The 8,603-nt window shown below is 40.1% G+C and overlaps 1 non-coding gene across 1 annotated transcript; it reads right to left on the bottom strand.

The window, feature by feature from the left end:
• Positions 1-7,737: 7,737 nt before the first annotated feature.
• Trnan-auu (transfer RNA asparagine (anticodon AUU)) lies at positions 7,738-7,811 on the bottom strand. Its single transcript has one exon. It is a non-coding gene; the product is annotated as a tRNA-Asn (tRNA).
• Positions 7,812-8,603: the final 792 nt, after the last annotated feature.

Genomic DNA, 8,603 nt, shown 5'->3' with positions numbered 1-8,603 from the left:
ATACAAATGCAACGAAAGCGGCAGAAGAGAGGACTTTCTATTTGAGATGCCGTCTGTAGCGTGGTTGCATATCCACGTGAGCGTTTATTTATGCCGCACTGGATTTACCTTTTCGCCCGCTATGTATTAGGTCAAACTCTGTCATCAAAAGTTAGTTCTGACCATTGCTGGAGCGATTTACGCAAGCTATTAATATAGGACATTAATAGTAACCAAGCAATTGGATTCGATTCGGGGTAAGATTAATCCATCTATTTTACAGCGACATTCGTTTACTTGATTGTTTGTTTGTTTGTTATTTATTTGTTTGAGCAGGTTGAAGTTTTAGCAGCTATTCCGCTGATGTGGACCTTCTATACCCACACACCCAAACACTCACAAAGGACACCCATAACACCGGGAGCTCCATCCCCTACTGTCCTCGAATAGTGTGTGGGTTCCTTAATGCCTCACATGCAGGGAACTTACATGTATGAACAAGGAAGATCTTGGTGAGACCGGGCCTACGGTTTACAGTCCTTATTCATTTGCATAGAAAATTACAAACGCAGCACTTTCTCCTTAATTATTTTACGATCCTGAGTTTTGATGTTGCCAGGGCTCGACGCCGCGACCTCCCGCATGCCAGCACGATGCTCAACTAACTAATGATGGTTGCCAAAAGTTGGCAACTTTTTGAACTGAAAATTGGAAATTTAAACTTTAACACGATAAGAGATCAAGGAAATATATATACAATGTATGCCCAAGGGGGGTTTGGGCATTCAATACCGATGTCATCCAGTCACGATGAACTGATAATAGTTAAAATAAAATATCCTCAAAGAAATGAAATGTTAATGGTAGTTTATTGTACCTGCACACAGTTATACAGAAGTCAGGAGGGCCTGGGTTGGTCTTTTTGAAGTTAACTCCAGGCTGGTAAACATCAAATGCCACAAGAAGGGACTGTTGACCAGATCTGAGAGTCCACAAGAAGTGTGTCAAGGCTAAATCTCTTTTCAATAACAAATCCATAACAATTTTATCAATGCACTAATTTGATGTGCAATAATGATGCGGTAGGGCATTATTTCGTACATGTACATAGCAATATGTTTAAATTCAGGTATGTTTATTGTATTTTGTAATATTTTACAAAAACACTGCACTTTTTTAACTTATGAAAAAACAAAAGGAAAATTCCCTTGAGAATATCACTTGGTCTGAAATGGGAAAGCAAAACGTACACAGCTAAAGAGGTCCATTGACCGTAAAGGTGCAAAATCTTTTGTTTTCGCTTCGCGCGGGTTCACAAATTAGTTGCGCCCCAAAATTTCAACGAAAGATTTGATTGGTTATCTTCTCGAAAAAAAGGGTGTGTTTTGTGTACTGTCAAGGCCAAAATTAAAATACAGACAAAAACATGAAACAAAAAGACTTCGAGTTTCATAAACATCTCCATGCATTAACTATGATCAGGGGTGAAGAGAAACCGTTGGAAGGCTGAGCCCAACCATGTGCCTGCCAGCACATGGCACATTAATAGGCCATTTCTGAGTTCATGTCTGCCTCCTCTTCAAAGCGAGTCTAAGGGTGTGTTCGATTGACCCTATTCTGGAATAAGAAACACTCGAAATGATGATTTAAAACGGTATTTCTGGCGTTTTGAAGCAACAAGGATAATAAAGATATGTTTAAAATAGCATTTTAGCAGGTGTTTGACAATTTTGATGTGAATCTCCGTAAAAACGAAGGATTTCTAAATTCTATGCCATGTATTCCTATTCCGCAATAAGGCGAATCGAACGCACCCTAAGGGCGAAGTTTCTGTTATGAAAATTAGTTTTCATTCATATGTAAAGTAGACCTAATCAACATCACAAAAACTTCGCACTGATGATGGCCGGCTTGTACGTCACAAATAAAAAAACTGGAAACCCTTTTAGTTCAATTTCCAGATTAAGGCATTGTCAAAGGAGTCTGCAAAAATCCAGGCTTGAACGCGGGGCCTCGAACTCAGGACTGTGCAAATTGGGGGCAATATCCATCTCTCTACCTCTGAGGTATCAAGTCACCTTTCATCCTACGTTCACCTTTTCCGGGATATAATACGAACTCGCAGTTGACAAGCTCAAAGATGGCTTGCGCTCTGTGCAACGCAATCGCAATCGTTCGAGTTTCAGTCAAGCCTAGCGTTTTTCGGGTTTCTTTGTAGGGCACTTTGAAAATCATTCCACATCCACACTTCCACTATATGCTCTTCACATATTCTCCAACAGGATCAATTTTAATTTAAACATGTATTTCTGGGAAAGAAACATCGTTTGTTTCCAAAACCAAAATCTAATATTGAACCTTACAGAGAAGAGAAATCTAGTTTAATTTCAAAGTAAGACAATGCATTAGCATCTTACAAAATATAAGCTGTCTTAAAATATAGTTGTTAACTTGCTAACTTCTCATGGTAATCACAGATCCAAATTTGAATAGTAAATAATTTAGTACACAGATAAATGACATTTTCGAATGAAAAAGTATAATATGTAACACTTTGAAGTGTCATTGACAAGGGTTGTTATCTCTTCGCCAAGAAATAAATCAAGAATTATGTAAATGTTCGGTGAAAACAATATAAAGCCCGTTTTACACTAAAAATCTGGCACGGCAATCCAAAACCCACAGTACGGCACGGTAAATTTTTCGTGTATAAGCAGAACAAATATAGAAGGCATACTAGGCACCTGTGCCAGAGCAAGCACAGCTCTGGAGGTGTCTTCGGCACTCAAAATGTAGGTCCCGTGTCACGATCTTGGAGTGCCGTGCCACTTTTTGTCCGTGTGCAAAAGGAGTTTAAGACATTCTGAAGAAGGCTAGCTAAAATAAGTGGCTAAGTGAAAGATGTATTACTCTCACTAATTTATGCCCAATTACACTATGCTTACAGTAGGATATGACGATAAAACAAATCTAAAACGCGACCATGTTTCGACATGGAGGTAGGTTTTACGATGCTGTAAAATGTTTGTCTATATTCATACAAAGTGCAACTGGTTCAGTCTTCGCTTAAAAAAAGTCCTCGATGCAGTTTTGCAGAGCTTTGTGATAGAATAAAAGACAAAATCAAAGGTAAAACCTTGGTTGTCCGTAATTCTGAGCTTACGCGATCGTCAGACGGCTTTATTGTGACAGAAACATACCTAGTATATATACGCATTTGTGTGAATGATAATTACTGGGCGATTAGATGGAAAACAATAGTGCTATTGTAAAGTAAAGAAAGCATTATAGGACATGGATTGATGAAGTGAACGGGATTTGAAAACTAGCCTAAGGCGAACTAGGAAATATACATTTTTTAATACGCTGCATCATCAAAAAGCCATGCTCCTGATCTGTCTCCTTGTGCTGGGAATCACGGGGTTGGAGGGTGTAGGATGTACTTCCGCAGAGGAAGCTGGGAGCGGCTCGATTTCGTTTGGAGTTAAAAACTGTCGTATGGCCCCTGAGTCTTCAATGGAATGGAATTCCAGCGATGAATGGTGATTTACAGAGTTGTACTACGAATAAACGAGAAAAAGAAAAAAATACAAAATTAATCTATGATGAATTAAGGAAAATTTGCGTTTGGTGGCACGGGATGCTGTCATGATGAACACTAATGATCACTTTAATTACTGAAGTCAACATTTCGTCTGGTAACAAATCGTTCTTGCGGCGGTTAGGTTACCTTCATCAACGCGTCTGATATAACCGAATTCTCGTGTTTTAATCCCTGACGACGAAAACAGCTTCGAAAAACCGAACAATAGCCGACGAAGCTGTTACCGAACGAGTGAGTCGAAGTGCAAGACTTATCGATAACACTAAGTTTTACCTCACATTGGGTCTATTCACTTTCACACGAAAGTTTTCGTTATTGACAGGAATTCGCTAACTCATCAGATTGAGGTAATTTGGGTAGGTTTGGCAATCTGACAAGAATTAATTCGCAAAAGATTGTTGCGCATCTACCAAAATTCGCCATACTGTTGGCGGGAGCAGAGGTGGGGCAGTGGTGAGAGCACTCGTCACCCATCAATGTGGCCCGGGTTCGATTCCCAGAGTCAGCGTCATATGTGGGTTGAGTTTGTTGGTTCTCTTCTCCGCCCCGAGATGTTTCTCTCCGGGTACTCCGGTTTTCCCCTCTTTACAAAAACCAATATTTAGTTTGATTTGATTTGAGGTAATTTCGTTAGTGTCCGCAATTAGTGCTGTTGTGGTAAATCCATTGACACTTAAATAAAGTTGTTAAATGTTGTAATTTTGTGATTTTTGTTGTTGCGCGCATTTCTGGACATAAGTGCGTTCTTGGACACGATTGGAGGACAAGGCGCGCTAAAATAAATCGGAATAGGACTATTGCCAATCAAGGGGAAAAAAGCTTAACTGAAAAAGGAGAGAACTTACCGTGCATGGCAGTGGAGCACTAGAGTTCATATGCTATCATTTTCCGAAATAGACTGGTAAGGAGTGCCAAGAGGTGAATTGGACCTACAATAAACAAGTCAGCAGTTTAGCGACGATATACTTTAAAAAACCAGTGAAGTGTTAGTTCATAGCAGGGCAATTCTTTTGGCCAATCACCCAATCAAATGAGCCTATCAATCAAACAGCCAACCGCCGGCAATTGGCGCGGAAAAACAGGTGCGAGTAAGCGACAATTGGGTTTGCAGAGGGGCCCATAACCGAGGGCCTCCAACTTCAATACTCATTTGCACAGCCGGATCAAACGATTTTTAGACGAGTTCTTAAATAAGATATGACTTGCACGAGTGACTATTCTCAATCCAATGGCTAATAATTTCTCGTGCAAGACTTGTGATTAGCTGGAAAGGTACGGTTTCGTGAGAAAATCAATCTAAAAATAACTCGGTCAGTGTAAACGCCGTTGCATAAATCTAATGCAGTTGTACGCTCCGATTCATGGCCTCCCGTTTTGCATTAGTCTGTGAATGGATGAAAATGTTATTTGAGATTTTTAGCCAGTTACCAAGCGTAAAGATCGAAAATCAAGTGTTATAGAGATGATCCAAACAATTACCGACACTGAGCAACAACAGATTTCACTATCGCTCACATATCACAACCGTTGTTCAAAAAATTATGTGGAACGTTAATCAAAGAATCCATACACTATTTGCAAATCGTGGCCGGGAGCAAATGTGGCCGGCTTGGCATTGATATCTCAACCGAGATGAGCCCATGACTAGGAAAGTACAACTTCATTGTATTTGTGGAACGGCGTTTTTACAGACCGACTTATTTTTAGATTGATTTTCTCGCGAAACCAGACCTTTGCAGCAAATCACGAGTCTTGCATGAGAAATTATTAACCACCAGATTGAGAATGGTCACTCAATGCCATGCAAGTCATTTAAGAGCTCGTCTGAAAATAGCTTGATCCGTGAAACTGCCGTACATAGACTTAGTATTCTGGTTATGGGCTCCAAAAAACCACTTATGGTAGTATTTGGCCACGCAAGAATCAGTTCAACGAGTCAAGGCGAGAGTGCTAAAACAAATTAGACCTGAGATAAATGTATTAGAATATAATTAAATTGTATTTCTTACCAAAACAAATTGAACAAATGTCGTTTCTTTCAGTGCTTCGGTATTCTAGAAAAGTAATAAAAAATATTCATATGGCTTTTGAGGTAACCTCAAAATCCACCAATCACGCGTCGCCTTTTATTATGACTAAAACTAATCACGTGACAGTAATTTATCAATGAAGTCAGTTTCCCGCAAGAATTCGACAAAAGTTGCCAGATATCGCAGAGATTCCCTTTGGATGAAACTCCCAAAAAAAAATAGTAGAAAGCAGTTCTGCAGGTGTTTTATTTCCTCGTCAACTTTTCTCAAGAAGAACAACGTTCACTCGATATTGCTGAAGCCATTGGGGGGGGAGGGGATGGGAGATAGCACAAAACAAGGCGAGATATAGGTTTTTTAAAATAGAAATGTCCACAATTCTCCCAGGTTACCAAACACCAGCTGTCTAATGCCCAAATAAACTCATCCTAACTTAATGTTAAAGTTATCTGAATCCAGTTTCCTTTCATCAAAATAAGGATTTTCCACATGACCTTTCGGCATCAATCTTCATTTAGACTTCGAGCTGCCTTTGGGATCACGTTGCTTGGTGAAAGAATGCCACAATGAGCATTTTTAAGAGCATAGTTTTACTCTCATGCCCTGGGACCACTTATTCAGGGCCAGATTAAGATAATCTTAGATTAATGGAAACCCTAACTGCAGTTGAGTTGCTGATAAAGTACGTTTTAACAACATTTTTAACCGGGCAATTTTGACTTCCACTTTTGCTTAACTTCAGTTTCGCATTCTATTGTTAAGGCTGTTTTGACGAGGAAAATCAGTCAAACCCCGGTTGATATTTAATAAGTGGATTCTGTGTTAATCGGCTTTCGAACAACCAGATCCTGGAGCGAATGTAGATCGTTTGGAGAGTGGGTGGGATGGGGATGAAGGTGACATGGTATACGAGGGTCGGGAGTGAGGTAGAGAGGATGAGTTAGAAATAGGATTCAAGGTTTTGTTTGCGGGGGGACTTACCTAAGATAAATAGGTAACACTAAAGACAGAATGATAATTACTAAAACACCAATAATCAGACTGACTAAGAGGAGCCTGGCGATGACATTTCTGCAATAGATAACTCTCATAATAACTCTCATATGTTTCATTATCACACAACTTGAATTAAACAGAAGCAACAAAGGCGAACTCAGTGGAGCCTTGGCAATAAGTACCTTTAAAAAATTCGCTAGAACAAGCATGAAAGTTAGAAATTTCGAGGCAAATGAAAGGTATATTGATTGATTGATTGATCAGTTTATTTACCCCTCTTGCAGCTAAGGCTGAATTACAAGGGCACCAGCAACTATATTACTATTGATATTCATAAGTACAAAAATTGTTCATCCGTTCAGTCCTTGCAACTACTTTAACACTGCTATTTACAACAGAGCCAGAGCGAAGAGAATACCCATGGTGGGTTTCGGGGGGAATGGGTATTATGTTTGAAAGAAAACCTTTATCTCGGAAATTCTGCATTAACTTTTGGCATGATTTTTCCCGCCTTTGACTGAGGGGCAGCAAGCCTGAACGGTTAAGGGCTACATCATATGGCAGCCCAGGGAAAATAATGTTAAATGCCCTTTTTTGTATCAATTCTAGGGCTTTACTCAGATAAACCGGAAGGTCTGCCCAGATGGGTGCTGCATATTCAATAACTGATCTAACCAGGCTACAGTATACTTGAACCAAATCCTGGCAGGCCACGCCACATTTTCTTAACACTTTCAATGCGTATAGACGCTTATTAGCTTTTGCAAGGACATATTCACAATGCTTATTCCAGGAAAGGTCACTAGAAATAAATACACCTAACAACTTATAGTGACCAACCCTCTCAATTACACGGCCAGATAAACACAGGCAAATTGCCGGGAAGGGCTGATATTGCAGGAAACTAAATATGATCTCTTTACATTTCTTTGCATTGAGGCTCATACCGTGGTCTGATGCATACTGTGCTATTTCGTTCGCGATGCAGGGCATGTAGCTATGAGAACACCTATAGACAAGAGAACACCTATAGACAATATATAGAACACCTATTGACAACATATAGGAGGCAGTAACACATACCGTGCATTTTTACCTTTCCACACACCCATCCGAAAAATTGGTTTTTGCCCTAAGCGGGACTCAAACCCACGCCTCCCTGATTAATAGTCGGGCATGCTAAGCCACTACACCATCAAGGCTACCACGCTGGTAACGTTGTAACAAGAGACTCTAATTAAGGAAGGAGCCTACTATTGCTATTGCGCATACGTTTTGCGCATATCGAGACACTCGGGTTTCCAATGGGTGGTGCTTAGTAATACCGGGATATTTTTGCGAGGTTTAAAACTATGCGGAGAAAGCAGAACTTAGCATTACTTTGTATTTTAAAGCTTTTTACATATATTCTTGATTAACTCACCTTTGAAAAATACGTGGTTACCCCCTATTAATTTTCTTTTTTTGATTTCAAAAACATTTGTTAAGATCTGCTTTTCCTGCATATTCAATGGTTAACAAAGCGAGCAAAAATACCTTTGAATTAGTAGGCACCGTCCTTAACAACAAGTTAGTGCGTTTGCGCATGTTGCCTCTGCTTAATTTTGTGTCGCAAGTGAAGACCAAGTTCCACTTATCTGCTGAGGAAAATTGCTCTACACTTGTCCTAACATATTTTGTTGCTGGTAAATTTGCTCGTTGGCAAACTGGCAAAAAAGCAACTGAAAATCATAGTCAAAGTCCTGGGCCGGGTGCGAAGCTCCGACCTCCGTAAAGACCGGGACACACTAGGCCATAAGTCGTTGCAACAATTCGCCTCGTGTGATACGGTTCATTTTATGAAAATCATTGTCGCTTCTGCAGAATTTTGCGCTGCGATCAGTTGCACGAATTCAAACCAGTTTGAATTCGTGCAGCTGATCGCACCGACAAAATTAGTGAAAGCAGCGTGGTCGCACCGTGTGTACACTTCCGGCAACAAGTCGCTGCGACAA

Source organism: Montipora foliosa, chromosome 9 (genome assembly GCF_036669935.1).
Source record: "Montipora foliosa isolate CH-2021 chromosome 9, ASM3666993v2, whole genome shotgun sequence".
NCBI lineage: Eukaryota > Metazoa > Cnidaria > Anthozoa > Scleractinia > Acroporidae > Montipora > Montipora foliosa.
The sequence above is the reverse complement of the archived record's forward strand: the minus strand, read 5'-3'. Positions and strand labels throughout refer to the sequence as shown.